Below are 21,813 nucleotides of genomic sequence, written 5' to 3' on the forward strand. Positions count from 1 at the left end.
TTGGAAAATATTGTTCAGTGAATTTATTCCCCGGCTACTTCTCTCCTTCACACCCCGCCTCCCTCATTCCAGGGGATTCCAGAGGGTCTGCCTCAAAACGTAACTCTACTTAGAAAGTAAACTCTTTACAGCCTGCAACTCTCCACAGATAAATAACATCACAAGGCTAGCGATACTGTTATCGTTCCTTCAACAACTGAAGTCTACTTTTATACCGGGGAAAGAATTAGTATGGCTACGAGTAGAAGAATCATCTAGTGTTCTGCTAGCTGAGCAAATATTTATTAAGTATACCGAAAAAAAAAGGCAACTACTTTATAATTGATCATATAAATCTCAATAAAGTGTCATAAAATTAGATGAAATTGAGTGATGTGCTACCAGAAAAAATTGAAAACCACCATTGTGTTGCCAGAATGCTTATTTCGTGGTTATTGTTTCTGATCTTGTTAGGTTTTACGTAATTCACTTTTTTTTGTGTGTGATTTTATTTAATGTGTTTTGAGCAAAGGTTTTCTTTCTCTGTTGGATTCAGTGAGGGTGAAAGGCTTTTAGAGCTTTGTAAAGTTTTAAATGGGTTACAAACTCGGAGATTGATTTAGTATAGACTAGACATTTTCTTCTTCTGCATCCCAAGTAGGAATCATGTCAGAGTATTTCCTCTGTCTAGTTGGGACAGCAAAAAAAAAAAAGGTCTCTATCCTGTCTTAACAGTTTTGCTTCCAGTCCTCATCAGACTAATAAGATTGCAACCAGTAGTGAAAACAGAAAAAAGAATTTTCTTGAACTTCAAAAGAATTTTCAATTTGTGTATTGTATAAAGGCTTGAGTCAGTATTTTGTCCTACTCAACTTAATGTTTGTACATACACGATACTATATGGTACCAGTACTGTAGCAGTTTACTTGGTCAGTGTCCAGCACTGTTAAACACAGTACATCAGCTTCATGGCTAGTCTAAGTAATCACAGATCCATTGATTCAAGTGAGTTTTGACTTGCTTGTGCCAGTGAATAGGTTATTTTTTTAATATGAGATCATATTACCAAAAGCTTGCCAAAAACTTAATACCATGCTGGAGTTAGATTTGTAGAAGCTTACTACATCTTGTGACCTCAATTTACTTAAACTTACATGTTTTCTACTCTGGTAAGACATAAATAAACCAGCACTGGAACACTACACAAGCTGCAGAGAGCACAGTGCAACTCAGGACACTTCCATGGCCACCCCTTTCTGAAGGATAAGCACCTCGTCCCTCCATAAGCCAAGATCGCTTTGGCAAAGGTCCAGCAACTCGTTGTGTTGTGATGGAAAGAAACACTTGGAAGCAACCAGTTCACTGTCCAGGATGTTAAATATTTTTTCAGTAAAACAAGACTGCATTTAACTAAGGTGAAACTTTTAAGTCTCACCAGGGAAAAAAGTGGTAAGGCTTGCCGTGCTGGCTAACACAGAATTTAGCGAATATGAAGGGCAGAATACTTAAACCAGGTCCAACCTGTCTCACTGTATTTTAACCGTCGTATCATCTAGTTTCTGTATAATTAAAATTAAGTGGTCTTTTTTTCATTTAATAAGAGTAAGCCTGAATGGCATCTTCCTGGGTTTGGTTTTGTTTCCATGGTATAGTAGAATCTCATGTAACAGACCCAGGGAGGTCCGAGATCCCTGTTTTGCTCACTGTGAAGGGGCTGCCTTGAGGCCTTAGAAGGAGTAGGATGAAGTATAACACGCTCCTGCAATCACCAGGTGGTGAATGGACCCTTAGTGATTGTTGCCTGACTGCCTTTAGGGCTCACGGAGAAACCCTTGATACTATACTTAGACTCTTTTCCTGGCAGTGTGGATTTAACTGAAGTTCAGTGGCTGGAGGAGAAGGGCATCTGCTTTCGGTTGGCTGTGGAGCATTATATTGCTGACATTGGGTCAAAATTAGTTACTCGGCATTTTTTTATGGTTCATTGCTGTGGAGTTTGCAGAATTTCAAATTCAAAATGTTTAGTAAAAGCAATTGTTTTGTCACTAGTGTCTTGGTAGGAGTAAGACTGTTGTGTCACTTATAAGTAACGATAATATGAGAAGTGCAAAAGAAGCTGATGATTATGCTGGCTCTGATGCCGTGATAACTTGCACTAAAGTGGAAATTCACCCCAATGCTTCATTGATTTCAAAAATGAAAAGGACTCATAAGGTCAAAAGACTCAAAAGGTTCCACAGTAGTAGTGAACTGCTTGTGGTGTTAAAATGCTAGCAAGGTAGTACATAAAAATGGTGCTTTAAATGATATTCAAGTAAAGGAATTATTTCCTGCCTTGGGCGGAGGGACCTTCCTCATTCTTACGGCAGCTTTGCTGCAAAAGATATCTTACGATTGAACTTGCCAGACTGAAGATCATCCTTTCTGCTGTGCTCTTGAAGTACTTTTAAAATCTCTTCATATTCTGTAGAATGTCAACACTAATGCAACATGTAAACCACTGTACGTATCCTCCGAAAATGCACATCACTGAGTGCAGTCTGTGCACTTGCTCGCAGGCTGACTTCATGCTTATAAGAAGAACTTGATCTGAATGATGTGACCAGAAAGCACTTTGAAACTAGCAAAGCAATATAATCCTAAAAAATAACCTATTAAGTTCTGATGAAGGTCTATTTCTAGCAAAATAATTACTTTAGCAGCAGGATAATAAATGTAGAAAGAGGAAAAGGAGGCAGAAAGCTAGGAGTTTTCTTTCTTGCTCTGGCATCGTGTTTTTGTTTTACTTCCTGAACTACAGCAGCTGAAATAATTTTATTGTTTTATTCCTGCTCACTGCAGACATAGAAACATGTTTTGGTTGGCTTCAAAGTTAGAATGAAAAAAAGCCCGCCTGATGGGGGAATGGAAACATTTTTTTTCTAAAAGGCATTTGAGGTTCTGTGAGTCAGTGTCAAGTTTGTATTTTTTGCAATGTACAATAAGTGAAACTAAGTGATCCCATGTCACAAAAACAAAATGCATATATTTTGAAAAATATTTCAGAAACAAAGGTGGTTTTGCATTGTTGTGAAATTACTTTATAATATTATCATTTTCTTAGAAGGATTCTCTTAGAAGGGTAATCTTGTACAACCATAACGTTCCAGTATATCATATGAATCTATGTAAAACTCCAGTTGACATAAATACCTGTACTTTAAAAGGTTTAAGGGGTTTTGTTCGGGTTTTCTTCTGTGTAGTGGTTTTGTGGGGGGTTTTTTTGTTTTTTTTTTTTTTTTTTTAATCTGCAGCTTCAAATCAATATATTTACGTAGGTGAACATCCCTGGTTTTGTTTCTAGTATTTCACTGTGATCAGAACATACATACAGGTAAAAGACCCAATAAAAAAAATTAAGTCTCATTCAGCAGTCAGATCTTCAAATTGACCTTTCAATCCATGCGGAGTCTGGAGATCCATCTGACTGGAGGCTTGGAACCATAATGAGCTTTATTCAGAACATGATATTCTAAAGGAGATTATTATTTTTTTAATACCCCACTGCATTCTTGAAAGCACAGGCTTTTAATGAAAGCTTGTGGTTGATAAATGGAATTTTTTTACTATGCTTTTACAGTTGATCTGCATTGTTGCACATTAGCAGATGCCACAACTCATTAATAGATGCAGAGGAAAAGGCTTTGAAATTCTTTTTCAGAGTTAAAAGACTTGATACACACAAGTTATGTGACCCGTGTTCATTCTTGGTTTTTCCAAACGTTTTTGTTTAAATATTTTCATACATTAATGTTAGTTCATTAATCCTAAATGAAAAATTTTTAGAGCCGAGTATGAACTGAAAGCCTGAAACAAGGTAATCTGCAGTCTCTTTTCCAAAATAAAGTGAAACTAAACATGACCTTTATATTTTATGCTGTCATTCTTCTTTCAAGCTGCTGCAATCATAGTTTCAGTCTTTGTCTTGATGATGCCTGTATCATCATCATCTTTGTTCTTTTAAAATAATTACTATAATAATGCCGTTATTCATCATATATATTGCCACCTTCACTAGGATAATGATCTTTAAAAAAAAAAAAATCCATTTTGTCTATGCGTTGATATATGTGTATATATATATATATCATAGGAGTTTTTTGTAACCTATGAAAATAAGAACTGTCCTACCAGGTATGATCAGTGGTCTGTCTAATCCATTTTGTTGCTGCTGACACCATGTGATAAAAGAGGCTATTTAGAGAGGGCACGTAGATGCCGCATTCTGCAGTCCATTCCCTTCATACTTCACCAGCATCCAGAATTGTATAAGAATGTTAAAAGGGACTTCTCTGTCTTATCCCTTTTACTATCTTATGGATCTATTGTCCGTGAATTTTTCTAATCCCTATTTGAAGTAGCAGATACAGACTGACTCCACAGATACAGCAGCAAATTCCTGAAGTTCACTAATCACTGTGTGAAGAAACACATTTTCTGAACCTGTTTTACTACTTCCGTGAGTGTACCAGTTCTAGTATTGCAGGATTTGGTGTACAGCAGTTCCACATTCAGCTTATCCACCATCTTCATGATTACGTTAATCTTACTTGTATCCTTCTTCAGCCCACAAATTTTAGCCACTTCTTGTATGGCAGCTGTTTCATCCCTGTGATCATTTCAGTTACCCTTCTCTGTACTCTCTTTACCTCCACTGCATCCTTCTCAATTTGCATAGACCAGAACTGCACACAATACTCACGATGTGGGAACATGAAAATTTTACGTAGCAGCAAAGTAGTACCCTCAGGTTGTTTTCTCAGTGACCTTCCTGATGTTACCCAACATTTTGTTGGCTTTCTTGAGTGCTGCTGCACCTTGAGCCAATGATTCAGAGAACTGTCAACAGAAGCACCAAGGTGTTTCTCCAAAGTTTTAACTCTCAGTTCCAAGTTCAGCATCGTGTAGATGTGGTTTCAGATATTTTCCCCTAGAAAGAAAATATTTTCACTTTACATTTATCTATAGTGAAGCTCATTGCCACCTTTTTGCCCACCCAGTTTGAGTGGTCCTTTTTGGAGTTCCTTAACCATTAGCACAGCATCTGACTATTTGAAAGAGCTTAGTATGATCCCGAGATGTGCACATTTCACTGTTTGCTCCCTTCTCCAAGTCATTGATAGAGACATTGAATAAAACTGGGCTCAGAAATGATCCTTGGTGGGACCCCACCAATAAAGTGACATTGTTCTGCCAGTAATAAAAATACTGATTTGTTAAGGATCTGCCAGATGAAATAGCTGTACTTGTGTGTTAAGTTCTCCTTATACCAATTCCTCTAATCCTAGAGAAGTTCCATCAAGAAAAATCCTCTCCTTCCCCTTGCCTTATTCTTGCCTTATTTTCTCTAGATATAATGCTATTAGTATTTTACAGATGTAGACATGGAGCATAAAAAAGTAATTTAAGTGAATTTTTCTATTTCTACTGTGTGATTACATACACACGCAATCTCACTCCCTCTGGGAGTCAGGGGACAGCTGTCCTCACAGGTGGTCCTGGTGAGGTATATCTTTACATTGGTATTAGGATATGGCACAACGTAACGGGTAGAGGCAGCGCAGGATGTAGGCTGAACCATTTACACTGCACCATTGTCCTGGATAATAATGCCCCATTTTGTATCATTTGTCTTCAGGCACTTATTCTGGGTAAGAGAGAAGTTGCAGTCCTTTATCCAGTGGACATATGTCATTGCAAATAGGCGTTGGCGTGAACTTGAGTTTACAATAGCCTCTCATTTCTTTAAGATGAATAAATACAAAGTAGTTTTTAGGGGACTTTAATTCGAAGTTTTACTGAAATTGTTAAGCAAGGCATGTTTCCAAATTTTATGAACCATGGCCAGGTCTTCATTTCTGGCATTAATTCATTCCATCTCTTTGGTAGCATTATGTGCTTGTAATGCCACCCAGGTGGCTGAAAATTCTGTGGCAATAAAAATACCAAGAATCTAGTGTAAATTGAATGTTTCCACCTTGTAATTTCTGTCTCTTGTGCTTTGAATCATGTTACATTTTCTATTTAGCCTGGAATTAAACTTTTCTGACCTGGACCCGTTCTGTCAGGTCTTTAAGCATTTTTCAGAAGCTTCTTTCCTTCTAGATTTACAAAAAAAGTGGTACCACTTAAGCTATTTCAGTAACTGTCAAAATAGGAACTTTACTGTATTCATGCACATACACATTCCTTTTTCAGTTTATCTTATAGGGCAACACATTCTGTAGATTCCTGATGCACACATCTTTCTTTTTTATGGGCATTCTGCAGAGAAGTAAACTGCCAGGCTATTCTGTAATCATCTTTGATGTTGCAATAAATGCTGTGTTCTTTAAAGTTTTTTAACCTTTAACCAGCTAAAGAACAAATCAAAGAAGCAGATTTCTAGATAATTTAAAAAGACTATAGACACAGTAGATAAGTTGAAGTCTGTGTTTGCTGTGTATCAAAACACTTTCCCTCTGCAGGAAGATAGAAATTCAATGAGCAGCTATCAGACAAGCTTAACTTTAGACGTTTCATAAAAAATGTATTTTTCTTTTTCAAAATGTGCAAGTATTTCCACAAATAAACATGTATTCACAAGACTAATGTTTTAAATCACCAATGCTTCAGTATGCATAGGAGGTGCCCGGTGAATACATGCAACCCGAAGCCTCCCCGTACGTATGCTGCTCCAAGCAGCAGGTGCAAATCTGACCTGATGAAAGCTTTGCCCAAGTCAGAGGTCAGTGACTGTTGGTAATGTCCTAATGGCATCACTTGATGTGTGTGTCCCTGCTTGTTGTGTCAGGGGAAACTTGCTGATCCACTTTCTAAAACCTACTAACGTTTTACTGGGTCTTAGGGTGAGTTCAGCCTTACTCAATCCAGAGCAAAGCCCTCATCTGTAAGCTGTAAGGCACTTGCCGTTTCCATAGTAAGCCAAGGCATCGCTCCCTCCACTTTCTTTCCTGTAAGCAGCTTGGCTAGTGATTAAGACATGCAGGGGACAACCTGTGTTTCAGACAGAAAATCTTCCTGTACCTGAAACTCCTGGGGATTACATTGTGTCAAACGTAATTGCCTTCCTTTGGGGACATAAATGTAATTGCCATTGGTTCAGATTTGTTCATACCTTTGGAAATAGATATGCACCGTCTGTCAGCGAGAGTAAGGGCCAGCCTGAGCACCAGGCACTGAGAGTGACCCAGTACAGGCCTCCCTTACCGATTGACACAGACCCGTGGGGTCCAGGTGTGACAAGCAGAGCCGGGTGCTGGCAAGGGTGTCCCATCAACAGCCCCCAACATGGTAACGGGATGAACCAGGTCCAGGGTCCATCCAGGAGCTAGGGCCAGAAATGCACACCTACGGCCCTGGCCTGGACTGAAATGGGGCTCCCACAGCCAGTGTTGTCCCTCAGCAGGGGAGGCTGGGCAGGAACATTGGGGCCTGTAAGTGCCCTCAGGGCCCTGACTCTGTCGCTAGGGATTCTGTAAGCACAAAGAGGATGAAATGCTAAATTCAGGGCTATAGAGGATGACAGTGCTCAGCTCAGTAGAAAGTCCTGTACGGTCCTCATCTCCCTGTATCAGTTCCTGTGGTAGCTCTGTGTATATGCCGGCCTCTTATCGTTTGCTAAATAGGACAATCTGTGCATATAATAGTTATTTTGAAGTAGACATATTTATTTGAATTTGTATTAACTGTGTTAAATGTTAACTTTTTTAGTCTTTATTTATAGTAATAATTTCATTCTCCCTTTTTGTTGTGGGCTTGTTGGGGTTTTTTGCTGCCTGAGAGACCAAATCAAAGCGTGAAACACTGAGTTTGCGGGTGGAATATTGGTGTGTACAAGAGACGCAGGGGAAAGCATATGAAGGTTAAGTTTCCCTCTCTGGCAGCTGCTCTCTAGCAGAGCAGGTTATCTGGTTTCTGCTTAGCAACAGAGGTCGCACAGGGATTTGCTTAGAAAATTTACTCAGGGTGGAAGCTCTGCCCATAAGCTGCTCTTCATACTGACCTCTATCTCCCCATGACAAAGGAATTTTGATGTTGTCCTGTTTCTGCAGACAGGTTTCAGGAAAAGCACTGAAACTGTTGAGAAATTATTATATATTATCACTATCTAATGAAACTGTTACGTTAACTGTTCCCTAGGGCAGGCTAGGAGTAAGAAAGGTAGTGTAAGAGGAGATGAAGAGAGAACACAATTTTGTGTTTGGCCTTGCACCAGGCGTGAAGTTAGCAATAGGTCTTTTAGCTTCTCTCTTCCCAAATAGTTTAATTCAGTGATAATTTTGCATTATCCTCTCTGAACAAAGGATACGCTTCCCGAAGTGTAGATGAGCATCTGTTCTTTCATTGCTGCAGTTGATGCAATGAAGCTTGCTTCAATGGGAAACAGCCTGGGCATCCATAAAAAGTGAGGCATAACGCTCAATCCCTGGAGCTTAGCAAAGTGAGGTGTTTCCTGAGGCTCCAGCAGCGGCTCCAGCACTCAGCAAAGGCTGCAACTCACTTGCGTTAGGCAGCAGATACCCTGCAAGCACTTTTCCTAGTGTTGCTTTGACTAGTTGTCTTGCTGTTTTTCCTTTGTACATCCTAACTCTACCCCTTCTTGGCATATACTGAGTCCCTGCACAGAGGATTTTTCAGTCTGTATTACTAGGTACAGTATCAGTGGATAAGTTTGTCTGCCGTTGGGTCTTGTTATTGTATTTTATTACAACTAATAATAGTATACATTTGAGCTCAACGTACTTCTTTGTATATGTACAGTCTGAAGGACTGAGCTTGAATCTGAGGAAATGAGCATCAGCATGTTAGTCTGCCTGTCACTGTTAGAGTACTATGAATTAATACCTGTAAGAAAAGAGGGGTCCTGAAGAAAAAGCTGGAATTAGATATTTCTGAATGGAAACATAACTTAAGAGCAGCAACACGTCTATTTTTGCTGTCATAATTATTTTGTTCTGGCTCAGCGAAGTTCCCAAAAAGAACTTTGGTAAAGACTGCAAAATAATACTATGCTGGTTTTCTTTCATGTGAGTGGAGACACAGTTACTCGTGTAAATGTCTCATTTTAAGGAACTTGAAATCCTCAGCAAGGTTTTGTTAGTACAAATGCAACTATTTTTTTCTATTCAGAACATCATGTTCAAGTAAACTGTAGACTTTAAGTTATTTCTGGCATCTAGGGCATAGTTTGTGAACTGATATGACAGTATCTCATATAAATTTTCCATCTGGATGATCACAGTGCAGTAGGAGTTTCTTGCTGTGTTGTCAAGCTAGAACCAACTGTTGTCTCTGGCTGACCTTTGTTTTTAAGTACGTGGGAACATTACTGAAACACTTCACATAATAGAGAAGAGCTGTTTCTCTGGTAGTGAATATGTTGCCAAAGACTTCATTCATCTCCTTCTTTTGAATGAAGCACAAGATTCCCTGTCCTCTCCCACCACAAACTTTCTACAAGTATAAATGAGCCAATTCTTACCACTTAATCTCACAAAATGTCCTATAGGAGTCAGTGGCCTGGTCTAATGAACAGAAGTTAGAAAATCAAGTCCTAAAACAAAGCCAGAGAATGTTTTATTGTGCTCTGACTTGTGTAAAATTGCTGAATACAAAATACTGTGTGCTGCTAGGTGCGTCAGTGAATAATCTTAATTTTTTTTTCCTTAGTGCAAAATGGTTGAGTTGGTTGTAAGACTAAGGAAGTATGAAGAACATGCAAAGGAGCGCTCTGATGGGAACCTTAATTATGAATGACTTATTGATGAGTGTAAGGGAGATGCTAGCCAGCTAGAGACTGGAAAATTATCAGCTCCAAAGAATAAGAAGCTTGTACTGAGAAATTAGTAAAAGCCCTCTAATGTTCATAATTTGTTTACTGAGTTTCATTTGGTGACTCTTCTTCAGAAAAAAAATTAGCTGTGGAGGGAAGTGCCAATCTTTTCACCCTTTTTTGCTTAGGCAAAAATAACAATTTAAAAGCAGTAAAGAATATCTCGTAGCAAATGTTTCTGTAACACATAGAGCATCATAAATGGAATATCTAGGCAGTACATATAGAAGCTGGTCCTGCTGCAGCACAGTTTTCCAAAGCTGATTCCCACATTACAGGGAAAGAGGTTTGAAAGCTTTTGGAGAGTTCTGGTTTACTTCTTTCTTAATAAATGCACTAATGTTCATGTTAAGCTCCTATTAACTAAGTTAATTTACAATACAACATATTGAATGTTTGAATAACTTTTTGTACCCTTCTGCATTGCCTTCTTTCCTTCTACAGTGTCTACTACTCTGTTCATGGGCAAGTACAATTTTGAGCTGGAAGAAGGGGCATGTTTTTCCAGCGCCAAATTCTGTAATGCAAAACAACTCTTCTTTCGCAGGCTGGTACAATGGCAAAAGTTCGTTGTTGCATGGGGAGAGAGGAAAGCTCTATACATCTGTGCTTTCTTTTCTTACAAAAATTTGAGCTTTTTGGTAATTTTTCTAAGTGAAATTCTAATTCTGAAAATGTAAACAGTTAGTGAAATTTAAATATAAAATATGCTCATGTATTTCTGCTGTAGTGCCCATTTTGGTTCAGTATGCCTGGTCCTGATATATGTGACTGGAAATCATATCTCAACAGACTTCTTTGTCTGGGTAGCTTTTCTACAAGTAACTCATTGGTAAAGACATTGTAGTTTCCTCCTGGATCACGACTGACAGTTTCATAGATCTGAGAAGACAACTTCTGCCTTTTCATCCGTTGATTGCATCCTTAGAAACAAAAAGTACTGTTGCAATATATCATAACTGTGATATGAAGACTTGCCCACTCAGCTAATTACTTCTGGTTGTTTTTTTCAGCAATAATGGATAATTTCTCAGAAGGTGGTTGCTGGATGAGTATTTTGTCCCATCATTTTCATTAATCTTCCTTAACTGGGTTCCTTTTCCTTCTGATACCACTGCTGCCGGACCAACTGGCTGCATTCCCCAGAGTGTTCTCTATTATTTGTGTAGCATCTGATGCATTTCCCTGTGTGCTCAAAGACATAAACTAGATCCCCAGACAGCATAAGAAAACAGGAATTTTAAAGACAAGAAAGGTTCCAGATCCAGGCTAGGGGCTGAGGAGACACCTAGGACATGTGCCATCTCTGTCTAAGCTCCTTGGTAGAATATAAACAGGTTAAAAGTTGTTCTTAGAAGGTCTGAAGTGCCTTCAAAAACTATATAGTTAATTCTAATTGCAAGATGGTGTTCATATTTTTCCTACAAGAATCAGAACAAAGGAATATTAACAACTGCCTGCACATTGTAACATTTTCTGCATAATGACATTTTGCAGACTTGATATAATTTTCTGCCATGTGCATTAGGCCACTAAATGAGAGGTCTTTAAAATTATCTCACCAGAACAGTTCTTTTTTCCAAACAACACCAAAAGAAGATGAGATCAAAGAATTTCATAAAAGGCACTTTTCACAGCTTATCTGTCATCAAATGAAGGTATTAGGGAAATGGTCTGAGAAGCTTTTCCTACTTGATATCCCTTTTGAAGTGACCAGAACTACAAAACATGCACTTTCTGCAGAGGATTTCAGTTGTGTTTCTCCCTTGTATGACAGGAAGGGCACAAAGAGCGTATTACACCAGTTGGCACACTTCTGGGGTCCCTGCTCTCAGGGCTTGCTTGGGCTTTCAGGGAGCAGGCAGGGATAAGGGTTGCCACCCCAGGGAGCTGCAGTCCTCCCCTGAGCTCACCGTGGAGCTCATGGCTACCAACATGGCAGCCTGGGGCAGAGACTGAAAGATTTCATAGAATCGTTAAGGTTGGAAAAGACCCTTAAGATCATCAAGTTCAACTGTTAACCTGTCACTGCCAAGCCCACCACTAAACCATGTCCTCAAGCACCACGTCTACCTGTCTTTTAAATACCTCCAGGGATGGAGACTCAACCACTTCCCTGGGCAGCCTGTTCCAGTGCCTGACTACCCTTTTGGTGAAGAAGTTTTTCCCAATATCCAACCTAAACTTCCCCTGGCACAGCTTGAGGCCATTTCCTCTCGTCCTATCACTTGTTACTAGGGAGAAGAGACTGACCCCCATCTTGCTACAACCTCCTTTCAGGTAGTTGTAGAGGGCGATAAGGTCTCCCCTCAGCCTCCTCTTCTCCAGACTAAACAACCCCAGCTCCCTCAGCCGGTCCTCCTAAGACTTGTTCTCTAGACCCTTCACCAACTTCGTTGCCCTTCTCTGGACACGCTCCAGCACCTCGATGTCCTTCTTGGAGTGAGGGGCCCAAAGCTGAACCCAGTACTCGAGGTGCGGCCTCACCAGTGCCGAGTACAGGGGCACTGTCACCTCCCTGGTCCTGCTGGCCACACTATTCCTGATACAAGCCAGGATGCCATTGGCTTTCTTGGCCACCTGGGCACACTGCTGGCTCATGTTCAGGCACCTGTCAGCCAACACCCCCAGGTCCTTTTCTGCCAGGCAGCTCTCCAGCCACTCCTCCCCCAGCCTGTAGCATTGCATGGGGTTGTTGTGACCCAAGTGCAGGACCTGGCACTGAGCCTTGTTGCGTCTCATGCAGTTGGCCCCGGCCCATCTACACAGCCTGTCCAGGTCCCTCTGTAGGGCCTTCCTACCCTCCAGCAGATCAACACTTCCACCCAACTTGGTGTCATGCATCAACTCCCAGAAACATTTGCATCAACTCCCAGAAAAATCCAGTGACAACAGAACACATATCTCTCCAGGATGATTTGGGGTTAAAGATTTTCCCAAAGTTGGAAGTCTCTTTGTTTCAGTTCGTTTCTAAGGTTAGATGGTAGGGGATCAAGCTGATGAAATGGCAATGCATATAATTTGTTCTGCATCTTCATTGCATGCCCTTAGCAAAAAATTCCACATATTACAGCATTGAAAATTTAATCCTGACCTAAACCCTATCTGAGCTAAAGAGGGTCTCACACTAAGCCCTGTAGATACTGTGTCAGAACATTAGATATTATATTACAGGTGTCACAGAAAACATTCACAGAAGGGGTAATATCCATTAGTGACTGAGAACAAAAAACAAAATTGTAATTCTTTTTTAAAGTGGGAAGAAACTAAAAAAAAGAAAAAGTTTGCACTCACGTGATAATATTTTAGGGTCTCAATATGAAATTTTTGTCTATTCAAGAAACTCAAGTAGAGCTAGAATTTTATGTCATACTCTTAGTGAGTAAAATGACAGCGCTATGGAGAGCAGGCTGACAACTCTCCACCTGCTGTTTCTGTGCTACATTGAATTAGTCTAAACTTTATCTTTTTTAAAAACAGGATTAATGAAATTTTGAACCATATTTTCTTTTTACTTGCCCTCGTATGAGCCTGATACACCAACTAATCCGATGCATACTAAATTTGGTCCAGATAGTAATCTGACAGAATTCATTATCTGAAAAAACACTAGGAAGACTGTTTTAAAACATCAGGTATTTGTAAATTACGTAAGAAAAAGCTCTGTGTGAGGGAAGTAACCTTCATCTGTTACTCTGATGTATATGATTGTGAGTTGCAGATTCTAGGATATAGGTTTTATTCATATCCATACTTTATCATATTCCATAATGTATGGTGCAGATGAAGACCTGTACATTTCACAAGTGGTGTTAAAGTTAGTGGATTTTCCTGGCCACAGTAATGTGGGACTAGATTCTTTGAATAACTGAAATAATCAACTAAACTTTTCTAGAAGCATTACTGCCACGGGGATAACCAAATGGCACATTTTTTCACTCTCTACGAATTTGGGACAGGCTGGCTTCTCTTCATTTTGGGCAGTTTTAGAGTATTGTTGGATCTGCCTTTGGAAAAATGATTAAACAAGACTTCCTTCTTTAATGCCAGTCTAGGTAAAAACTAATCATCCCTTGACATTTTTTGAAAAGAATAGGTGATGTCCATGAGGTCCTGGCTAATGTTTCCTGCTTTGAATTGTAAGTTGTAATTTTCATAGTTCTGTGACCTACTGCTGGCACATAGTAAGTCCCCCACCCCCAGCCAGCCAGTTTATCTCAATGTGCATACACTAGCCATATTTTCCTTGTTGAACAGTACTATGGGATGCGTTAGGGGCATGAAAAACATGTTAAAAACTCTGTTCTGTTCCAGTATCAATTGATATTTCACAGGGAGGCAACATAACTCTCCCATGACAACAGTGACATACCAGGCCTGCTTTATGAAGATTAGAGATTTTAGGCAAACATCTTGCTTAAAACCCCTTTTCCAGCGACTCACGTTATAGACGAGTAAATGCTACAATGCAGGTCTTTACAGTAGTACAGCGTAAAGGTTTTGAGAACCTATGTACTGATTCCGAAAGCAGTGTTTAGAAAATAATTGTATTCGCTTTGTAGCTTTTTCTGGCCCTTCGCATGGTATGGTATGATAGGGTAGAGAGGGTTTTTTGAGAATTATTTCAGTGAGTCAAGGAGGGCCAGCTATTCTTGGAACCATTGTCAAGACTTTAAAATTGTTTTTTATGCCACAGGCTCTCAGTTGGCATGATGTCTGGGGTCTCTATGAACAGAATAGAAATATTTTGTGGTTGGTTTTGTAAAATCAAGAAAAATCAATAACCAATTGTTTGCATGAGAAACAAAGGTGGAAAGCACTGAAGTGTTTCTCTGAAGGTAGTATATAACTTGCAGCACAGCTAGGGATTGATGTGTTGAGTAAGGTGAGCACAAGAAGTAATGCAAGTGATTTGCAGCAGTGAAAAGAATTCCCAGAGGTATTTTCTATAAGTACTGAAATAGACTGCCAGTGGAGGTCAAGGAATGCTTATCATTGGTGATTTTTAAGAGCTGATCAGATTAATTTCAGGAACTGACGCAATTTTCTGGTCTGCAAGGCAGAATATGTTCAAGGAATACTATTCACTAGTGGCTTCTGCTGCTGACGAGGGGACTGAGAAGGGAACAGAGCATTTCTGGCACAGCAGGACACCCCGCTGCAATGGAGTGCAGACAAACCTACTTGCCCTCCGGCAAACCAGACTAGCAGAGACTTCTGCTTCTAGGTCTTTGTGGGCCAAATGGAGTCCACTCAGCAGGGCTGTTCAGGTTCGCGGTTAGATTGCTGGCTCACAGTACCCAGCGACTGCCTTGCAGCATTGAAAAGGTTAGTTCCCCTTGGCTTAGGTACAGCTGATCCTGCCTGTCAGCTGTGGGATAAGCTAGATGACCTTGCAAGACTTCTTTATCCAGTTTTGTGTGGTCCTCTGACTCTCTGCGGTCTGTGTCTTAACTTTGAGGTCATTCTTTCCTCCGATGACAGGATTCGAAATTGAATACTGGGCAAAGTTGAATAAAAGTGAGCAATAAGTTCCTAGCTATAATAGCATTCACCAACTTGAGAGAAATTTGAAGTGTCTGGTTGAAAAAAAAAATCCTTTAATACAAAATCTGAATGTGTGCATTTTTTTAAGTGGAAGATGCATATATCACGTGTGAAGTTTAAGGTATCAGTTTCTATGTACAGGGCATTTGTTCCGAGAAATGTGGGATTCATAGAAATTGTTCCCTTCTTATTTGGAACTCCATGAAAGCACTGGTACAAAACAGGAAAAACAACACAATTAGCCCTGAGTATAAACACTGAAATCAGAGACAGATAACATGTCGTAGTGTCCTGTTGAAGATTGTTACTGTAAACTTCAAAAAGGAATCAAATGAACAGGAAAGACCTTTTTGTTGTGTTCTTGAGGGTTGTACCTGTTTTTTCTCTTGGTTTTATATTTGTCCCTCCTAATGCTGGGGTTGTGGAAGATGAATCTGCCATCCTGGTTAGCCTTCTGCTCAGGGTGTTGAAGGTTTGCGTATAGTTCTGTGTACACTGTGCCTGTGCAATTTCCATCAGAAGCAGGAAATGTTTATTCAAGTTCTGAGGGGTGGGACAGTTGCTGTAGTTTTAGGTAATTTTAAACAAACTGTTTGAGCATCCTGTTTAAATACAGTTAAGTAATCACAGTTTTGTACTAGCTGGAAAAGAATTCCGTACATGCATGTTATGAATAAAATATCATCTTACAGAGCATACCAAGGTTGTGATATATCTGACTTCTTGTGCAATAAAAGTTACATCTTTGACTTTTGTTTTGCAACAAGTTTAGTGGCTAAACATATTCCATTATGTAGCAGTACTCTACTAGAATATGAACTACTTTGTATTTAAATTTACCTGTATTTAATATACGTATTAATTTCCTTGATATTTTCGGTAGCCTCTGGAGAAATCTAATTCCAATTTCTTTCTGAAATTGGGAGGAAAAAAGTGTATTCACACAGAGAACTTACTTTAGGGAACAAATGACAATTGGGAAGAATTTATTCACAGCCAATTGTATGAAAACATAAATGAAGGAAAAAAATCATAGTTGGAGCAGACTGGTAAGATTTATCAATTATTAATTTTACTTGAGGAGTCCATGTTTGATGCCCTTCCTGAATTCTCTCGTTTTAAGTGTTGTAAGGGTTAAACTGAGAGACAAAAAGCAGTAGTGAAAAGATTTGTTCTCAGGCTTGTAGCGTGGATGCACATCTCAGATTTGAAACTGGGAGACAGATTACATGATTGATTTTTGGTTTGTAATATTTCAGTAATGAGACTGTGCTGAACTGCATATTGTGTCCCCCAGCTGGCAGGACTCATTTGAAAGAAAAAAAAAAAAAAAAAGCTTGTACTCTTCAGATTGCAGTGATAATTGTACTTGGCTTTATGTCTATCAATGGATTGTCTTTAAGCTGCAATCTAATGTTAATGAGATTTTAACTGGAAAGGAAACAAAGGACAGACAGGTTAATGACTGATAACAATTTTAAAAAAAATCTTTTAAGGGCTACACAATAATTAATGTAAACAATACATCAAAGTCTTTCCATGTCTAAGTTTTCTTACAGGGTTTACGTAGGAGCTTGTTCCTCAACAATGGTATTATTCTACATCTAAACAACTAATAGACTATATAGTGTCATCTGTTAAATCAAAACTGATTGGCAAGATTATCTGGTCTTACTAGTAGGAAGGTCTTGGTCATTAATCACACCTCCACAAAAAGGATTGAGTCTGTTATGTCCTGAGAGTTTATTACTATTGATGTTTCTGGAAATCACTCCCCTTTTCCCAATTAAAAACTTATACATTATTCCAAAAGAAACAAAAGGTAGAAGCTTTGTCCAATGGAACTCATAACATCTAAAAACAAGCTAATATAAACTGGTGGGGAGCGCACATCATATATAGGCTGATGTTAAGAAACCATGTATAAATAAAACTAAAAATCAGAGTGGTTTTGAAGAAGGAAGGTTATGGTAGTAATCAGAATAGAGAGTAAAGGATTAGTTAGAAGGATTTACTGTAGAGCTAAAGGGTGGCTATTTTGAATGTCAAGGAGGATGAAAAACGAAATCAGGGCACAATTAAAGGAGTGGAATGAGACAGAAGATGAAACAAGATTTCTAGTGTAGGTGACAAGTGTGCTTCTCCAGATAGTGATAGGGACAGAGACTAGAAGAGAGGTTGCTTTTAGAGTCCAGTTTTGAAAATGTAAAGCATGCAGGAGAGTATCCCAATTAAGAAAATCAAGAGGTGAGACTGGAATAACAGAGATGTTAATCATAGAATCATAGAATAGTTCGGGTTGGAAGGGACTTTTAAAGGTCATCTGGTCCAACACCCTGTTAAGACAGGCAGTTATGCATTCCAGTATAGTAGTGAAAGCCATAGTCAGAAAATGCTATGGAAATACGGAGTGAAGCTGAACCTTTTTGTCTTCACTTCCAGCCTGTTTACTCCATATCTGCTTTGCTTTTAAAATCTTTTACCCATGCTCTCTGCTCTGTTTTTCTGTCCATTTATTATTTTAAGTATTCTCATTCAACCATAGCTTTTGAGAAATTCAGAGAAAAGCAGGTATGATTAAGGGCTAAAATAAACCCTGTGAAAGAATCTAATTACTTCAGAAAACATATTGGCTTACTTTGCAGTACTTTTTTTGCTTTATAGATGCCAAGAGAGGATTAATCTATCATGTCTTTGTTAGTCATTTTGCCTTTTATTTCCGTTTATATAATTAAAGAGTTCCCAGGGCTGCTTTACGTTTATTTTGTTCATCAAAACATACTTCTCAAATGTTATGAAAACGTAGTGCAAAAATAATGCAGTCCAAACCCATTCGCTTCTCTCTTGGAAGGCGATCAATGATTAAGTCATACCTTGTATGTCATTTTTAACTGAGTAAACACTGTGTGGTCCCTTAATAATGCATAACTCTATAGGGCATTCACTTTATAGTCTCCCACTTTAATATTTGGTATCCTGGTGATACATGTAGCAAGATGCATGTAATCAGGTACGATACAGTTGTTTCACAATTACTGTTTGAGGATGCGGCCCCTTCTGCATTGACGTCACAGAGGTCTCATTGGGTCACTCTGAGTGTGTGCATGCGTTATGACAGAAAGGAAATATCCAGTGTGTTAGGAATCTGTATTTTGATCATTAACTTTTGATGAAAGATTGGGAAAAAATAATAATAAAAAAAAAGAAGTAGCAAAAATCAAGATAGCGTCTCTGTTGTTGCTGAAGTTATGGAAATCAGGAGAAAAATGGATTTACCAATCTCAGCTCATTATTCATAAAATAATCTCTCTTCTCTTGCATCCTCTTTTCATGTAAATTTGAGTCCCAGCTGATCATGCCATTGTCCTGAGCAAAAAAGATGACCAGAGAGGGGTTTTAAGAAAGTAGTTTTCATAGGGACTCAGTATATTTCATCAAAAAGGATGGTACCTTCTAATGTTGAAACTCTGGCCTGCTGCGCATGTGCATGTTGTGCATCTTATTGTTTACCCCATGTTAGTGGGTGAGAATTAGTATTTTTCTTGTCTCAAAATCAAACCCTTTCCCAGTCTCACTGTAAACAGAAAACAGAACTCTCAAACTACTTTTTTTCTGTGAATCCTCACTAGGAAGCTGAAACGTGCACCCAGGAAAGCTGGAAAAGTAACTTGAAATATTGGCGTATAGCAGAAAAATGCAACAGCAGAGCAATTTCAATCACTGAGCTGTTAATTCTGGTTTTAGTAGGTATAGTTTTGAAGAGGTGGTCAACTAAGCTGAGAATCTGCCAGAAATACCCCTGCATATTGAGAATGGGATGTGCATAATAAGGAAGATGTGTAAGAGGATAGGCCAGTTAGCACTCTCCAGCTCTGGGAATGGAGCTGCTGCTAAAGCTTTTGTTCAGGCTGTCTAGTGACAAGATATTCTACTAAACAATCCAGGTTAAATTTTTGCTTGGCTAAACTGGAAAAGTCCTACAAAGGACTGAACTGAAATAAAAGAACTTGAAGTTTTAACTAAACACAATTTCTGATATTTCAAATCAGCAATTAGGCATTTGGTGAAGGTCACAAAAAATATTGGTTCCGTTTGGATCAAACATCAAGTATTTAATATAAAAATGATACAATATATATTCTGACATGTTAGGAAATGGCCCAGATTTATACAATTGTGTAAACCAGCTTTTTTTTTTTTTTTGCCTTTTTTTTTTTTTTGTGCACCATCCCTAGCAGTTGGAAGAGTGGTGGCATCACCGTTGGGAGCAGCAGCTCCCAGCTTAGTGGCAAGTTGAGGATGACCGTTTGGGAGTCACAGCTGTAAGGCACAGCACAACCACTTTGCATCAGCATCATTTGTTTTATATTTGTGATAGAGGTGTAGCAAAAAGGCAGCAGTGTTGAGAGTGAGGTATGGCTGCTCGGGGAATGTGAATTGCAGCTTCTTTTTCCTGGTTGTGCCCACTCACATCCAGACTGTTGACTCTGGAAAGGTTAAAATAGCAGTGTAAGAAGGTTCAATTTCAGCAAGTGTTAAAGTTACTTTAGCCAAATGTTAGTCAGACGCTCCCCAGCCTGCAGTGCAAATGGGTTTTGTACTTGAAACACTGAACTATATCCATGTGAGATAACCTAAGGCATTGTGTCGCAAAGGGACACACGGACCAAAACTGCTCTTCAGAGATACTGTCTGTAGTGCAGTGTTGAGGAGCCTAACGAAGGACAATGCCTGTATCTTCTTCTTGGGGATGTTGTATCCTCTTATGCTACATTGCAGTACCAATATAGCTATGCTTTTGATTGATTTTTATCACAAAACTGACTGCACTTGGTGTTATCCTTAAGCTCTAGCTTCTGAAATCATAAGACCATCTGAGAGCAATCAGATTTTCTTTTAAAAGTAAGGCTGTAATTCTCATTGATTCCAGAGAGAAATCAGAGAGACAGCACAAGGACCTATATTTTTGCTTAAAACGAGCGAAGGTGATATTTAAAGCCTACAATAATGTTGAGAGATCTGCACTATGATTTTGAATCAGCTGTTTCTTATCAGCAGTATTAAGCATTGCAAAAAGAATAAAGGCATGGCTCTAAAGTCATGCTCTTTTGGGTGTATGATACAGCTAGACGCTTTGATGCTATTCTTTAGTAGGTTTTTCCTTACTAGGGAATGGTAAGAAAAATGCTGGAAAATGTACCGAAGTTGTTAGCGATGTTTTACCAAGAATGCCAGTCCACCCGGATCCTGAATTTGATCCAGTATGGCAGTTTCTGTGTTCCCAAGATACAGGGGGAAAGGCACAAGGTTTTTTTCTGCATCCTCTTTCTGTAATCAGCAAAAAGTCAGCCAAACATTTGTAGCCTCCTCCAGGAAACATCCCTGATAAGTATAACATTTAGGCACTTAATGAGCAGGATTAATGCACACACTTAAGTTTAAGGATATTTTTAAATGCTATGCTTTGAATCTGAGCTGTAGAGTAGATGATTAAAGACAAACAGCAAACATTTATGAATTTCTGGACTCATATATATAAACTATGTAATCTGCAAGCTTGGATTCACTTGCAAGAGGTTAATTAACTTCCATCTTCTGTTGGTTTTGCTCATCCAAAGCAATGCCGCATCTCATCTCCTTTTCTTCAACCCAGCACACCAGACACCATGAGGCAGAGCCACACTGCAGTGTGACATGAAAGTTGGAGAGGGGCTCCCTTCGATGAAGTCCCTTGCTTACACACCTGTGTATCGTGTGACCAGAGAATGAAATGTGAGCTAATGCAGAGCGAGGAGTGTATGCTCAGATCCATTTTCCACGTCACATGAGGACTACCTCCACCTCTGTCTAAACTCATGTGCATATAGATGTAGATATTTTAGAGTAAGGAAATAAAGAAGTGGAAGTAGGCTTATAAACCAAGGGTCAATGGGCAAAGAGTTGATGATTATTTAGGGCTGTTAGTACAGATTAGGGAAAACTGAAAATTTATAAGAAACATTTACAAAAAATAGGGTCTAAATTATATCAAGTGGATGTGTGTCATTTCCTTGCTTATGCCTTCACCTGCATTGTCTGTTTAGATCATAAATGTTTCAAGATGCCAAGCACACTTTTAGTTTACTGGTGTTCTCCGTTCTGTTTCACTGAGTGCTTAACCTTTGGATTTTTTTTCTGAAACACACCAAAATGGGGTGATCACCTGAGAATCTCAGTTGCTGTTCTCAAGTAAAGTTAATTTCTAGTTCTCCATCATGGAATAAGGCTTGAAAACTTGAACATTGAAGTGATAAGCATCAGAAGAAAATAAAAAGAATTTGATATGTATTCTAATACTGTAATTATATTTCATTGTCTTAGGAGAGTTTGAGGCAATTCGAGAAGTTATATGTAAGTGTTTGAGATTGGCAGCA

General features: G+C 39.0%; 1 protein-coding gene across 1 annotated transcript in view; it reads left to right on the forward strand.

Moving 5' to 3' along the window:
* The window catches only part of PRKCE (protein kinase C epsilon), a 296,009-nt gene that overhangs the window by 222,552 nt on the left and 51,644 nt on the right, over positions 1 to 21,813 (forward strand). The window lies entirely within an intron of this gene.

This window comes from Platalea leucorodia (assembly GCF_965183815.1).
Source record: "Platalea leucorodia genome assembly, chromosome: 3".
NCBI classification, from domain to species: Eukaryota; Metazoa; Chordata; class Aves; order Pelecaniformes; family Threskiornithidae; genus Platalea; species Platalea leucorodia.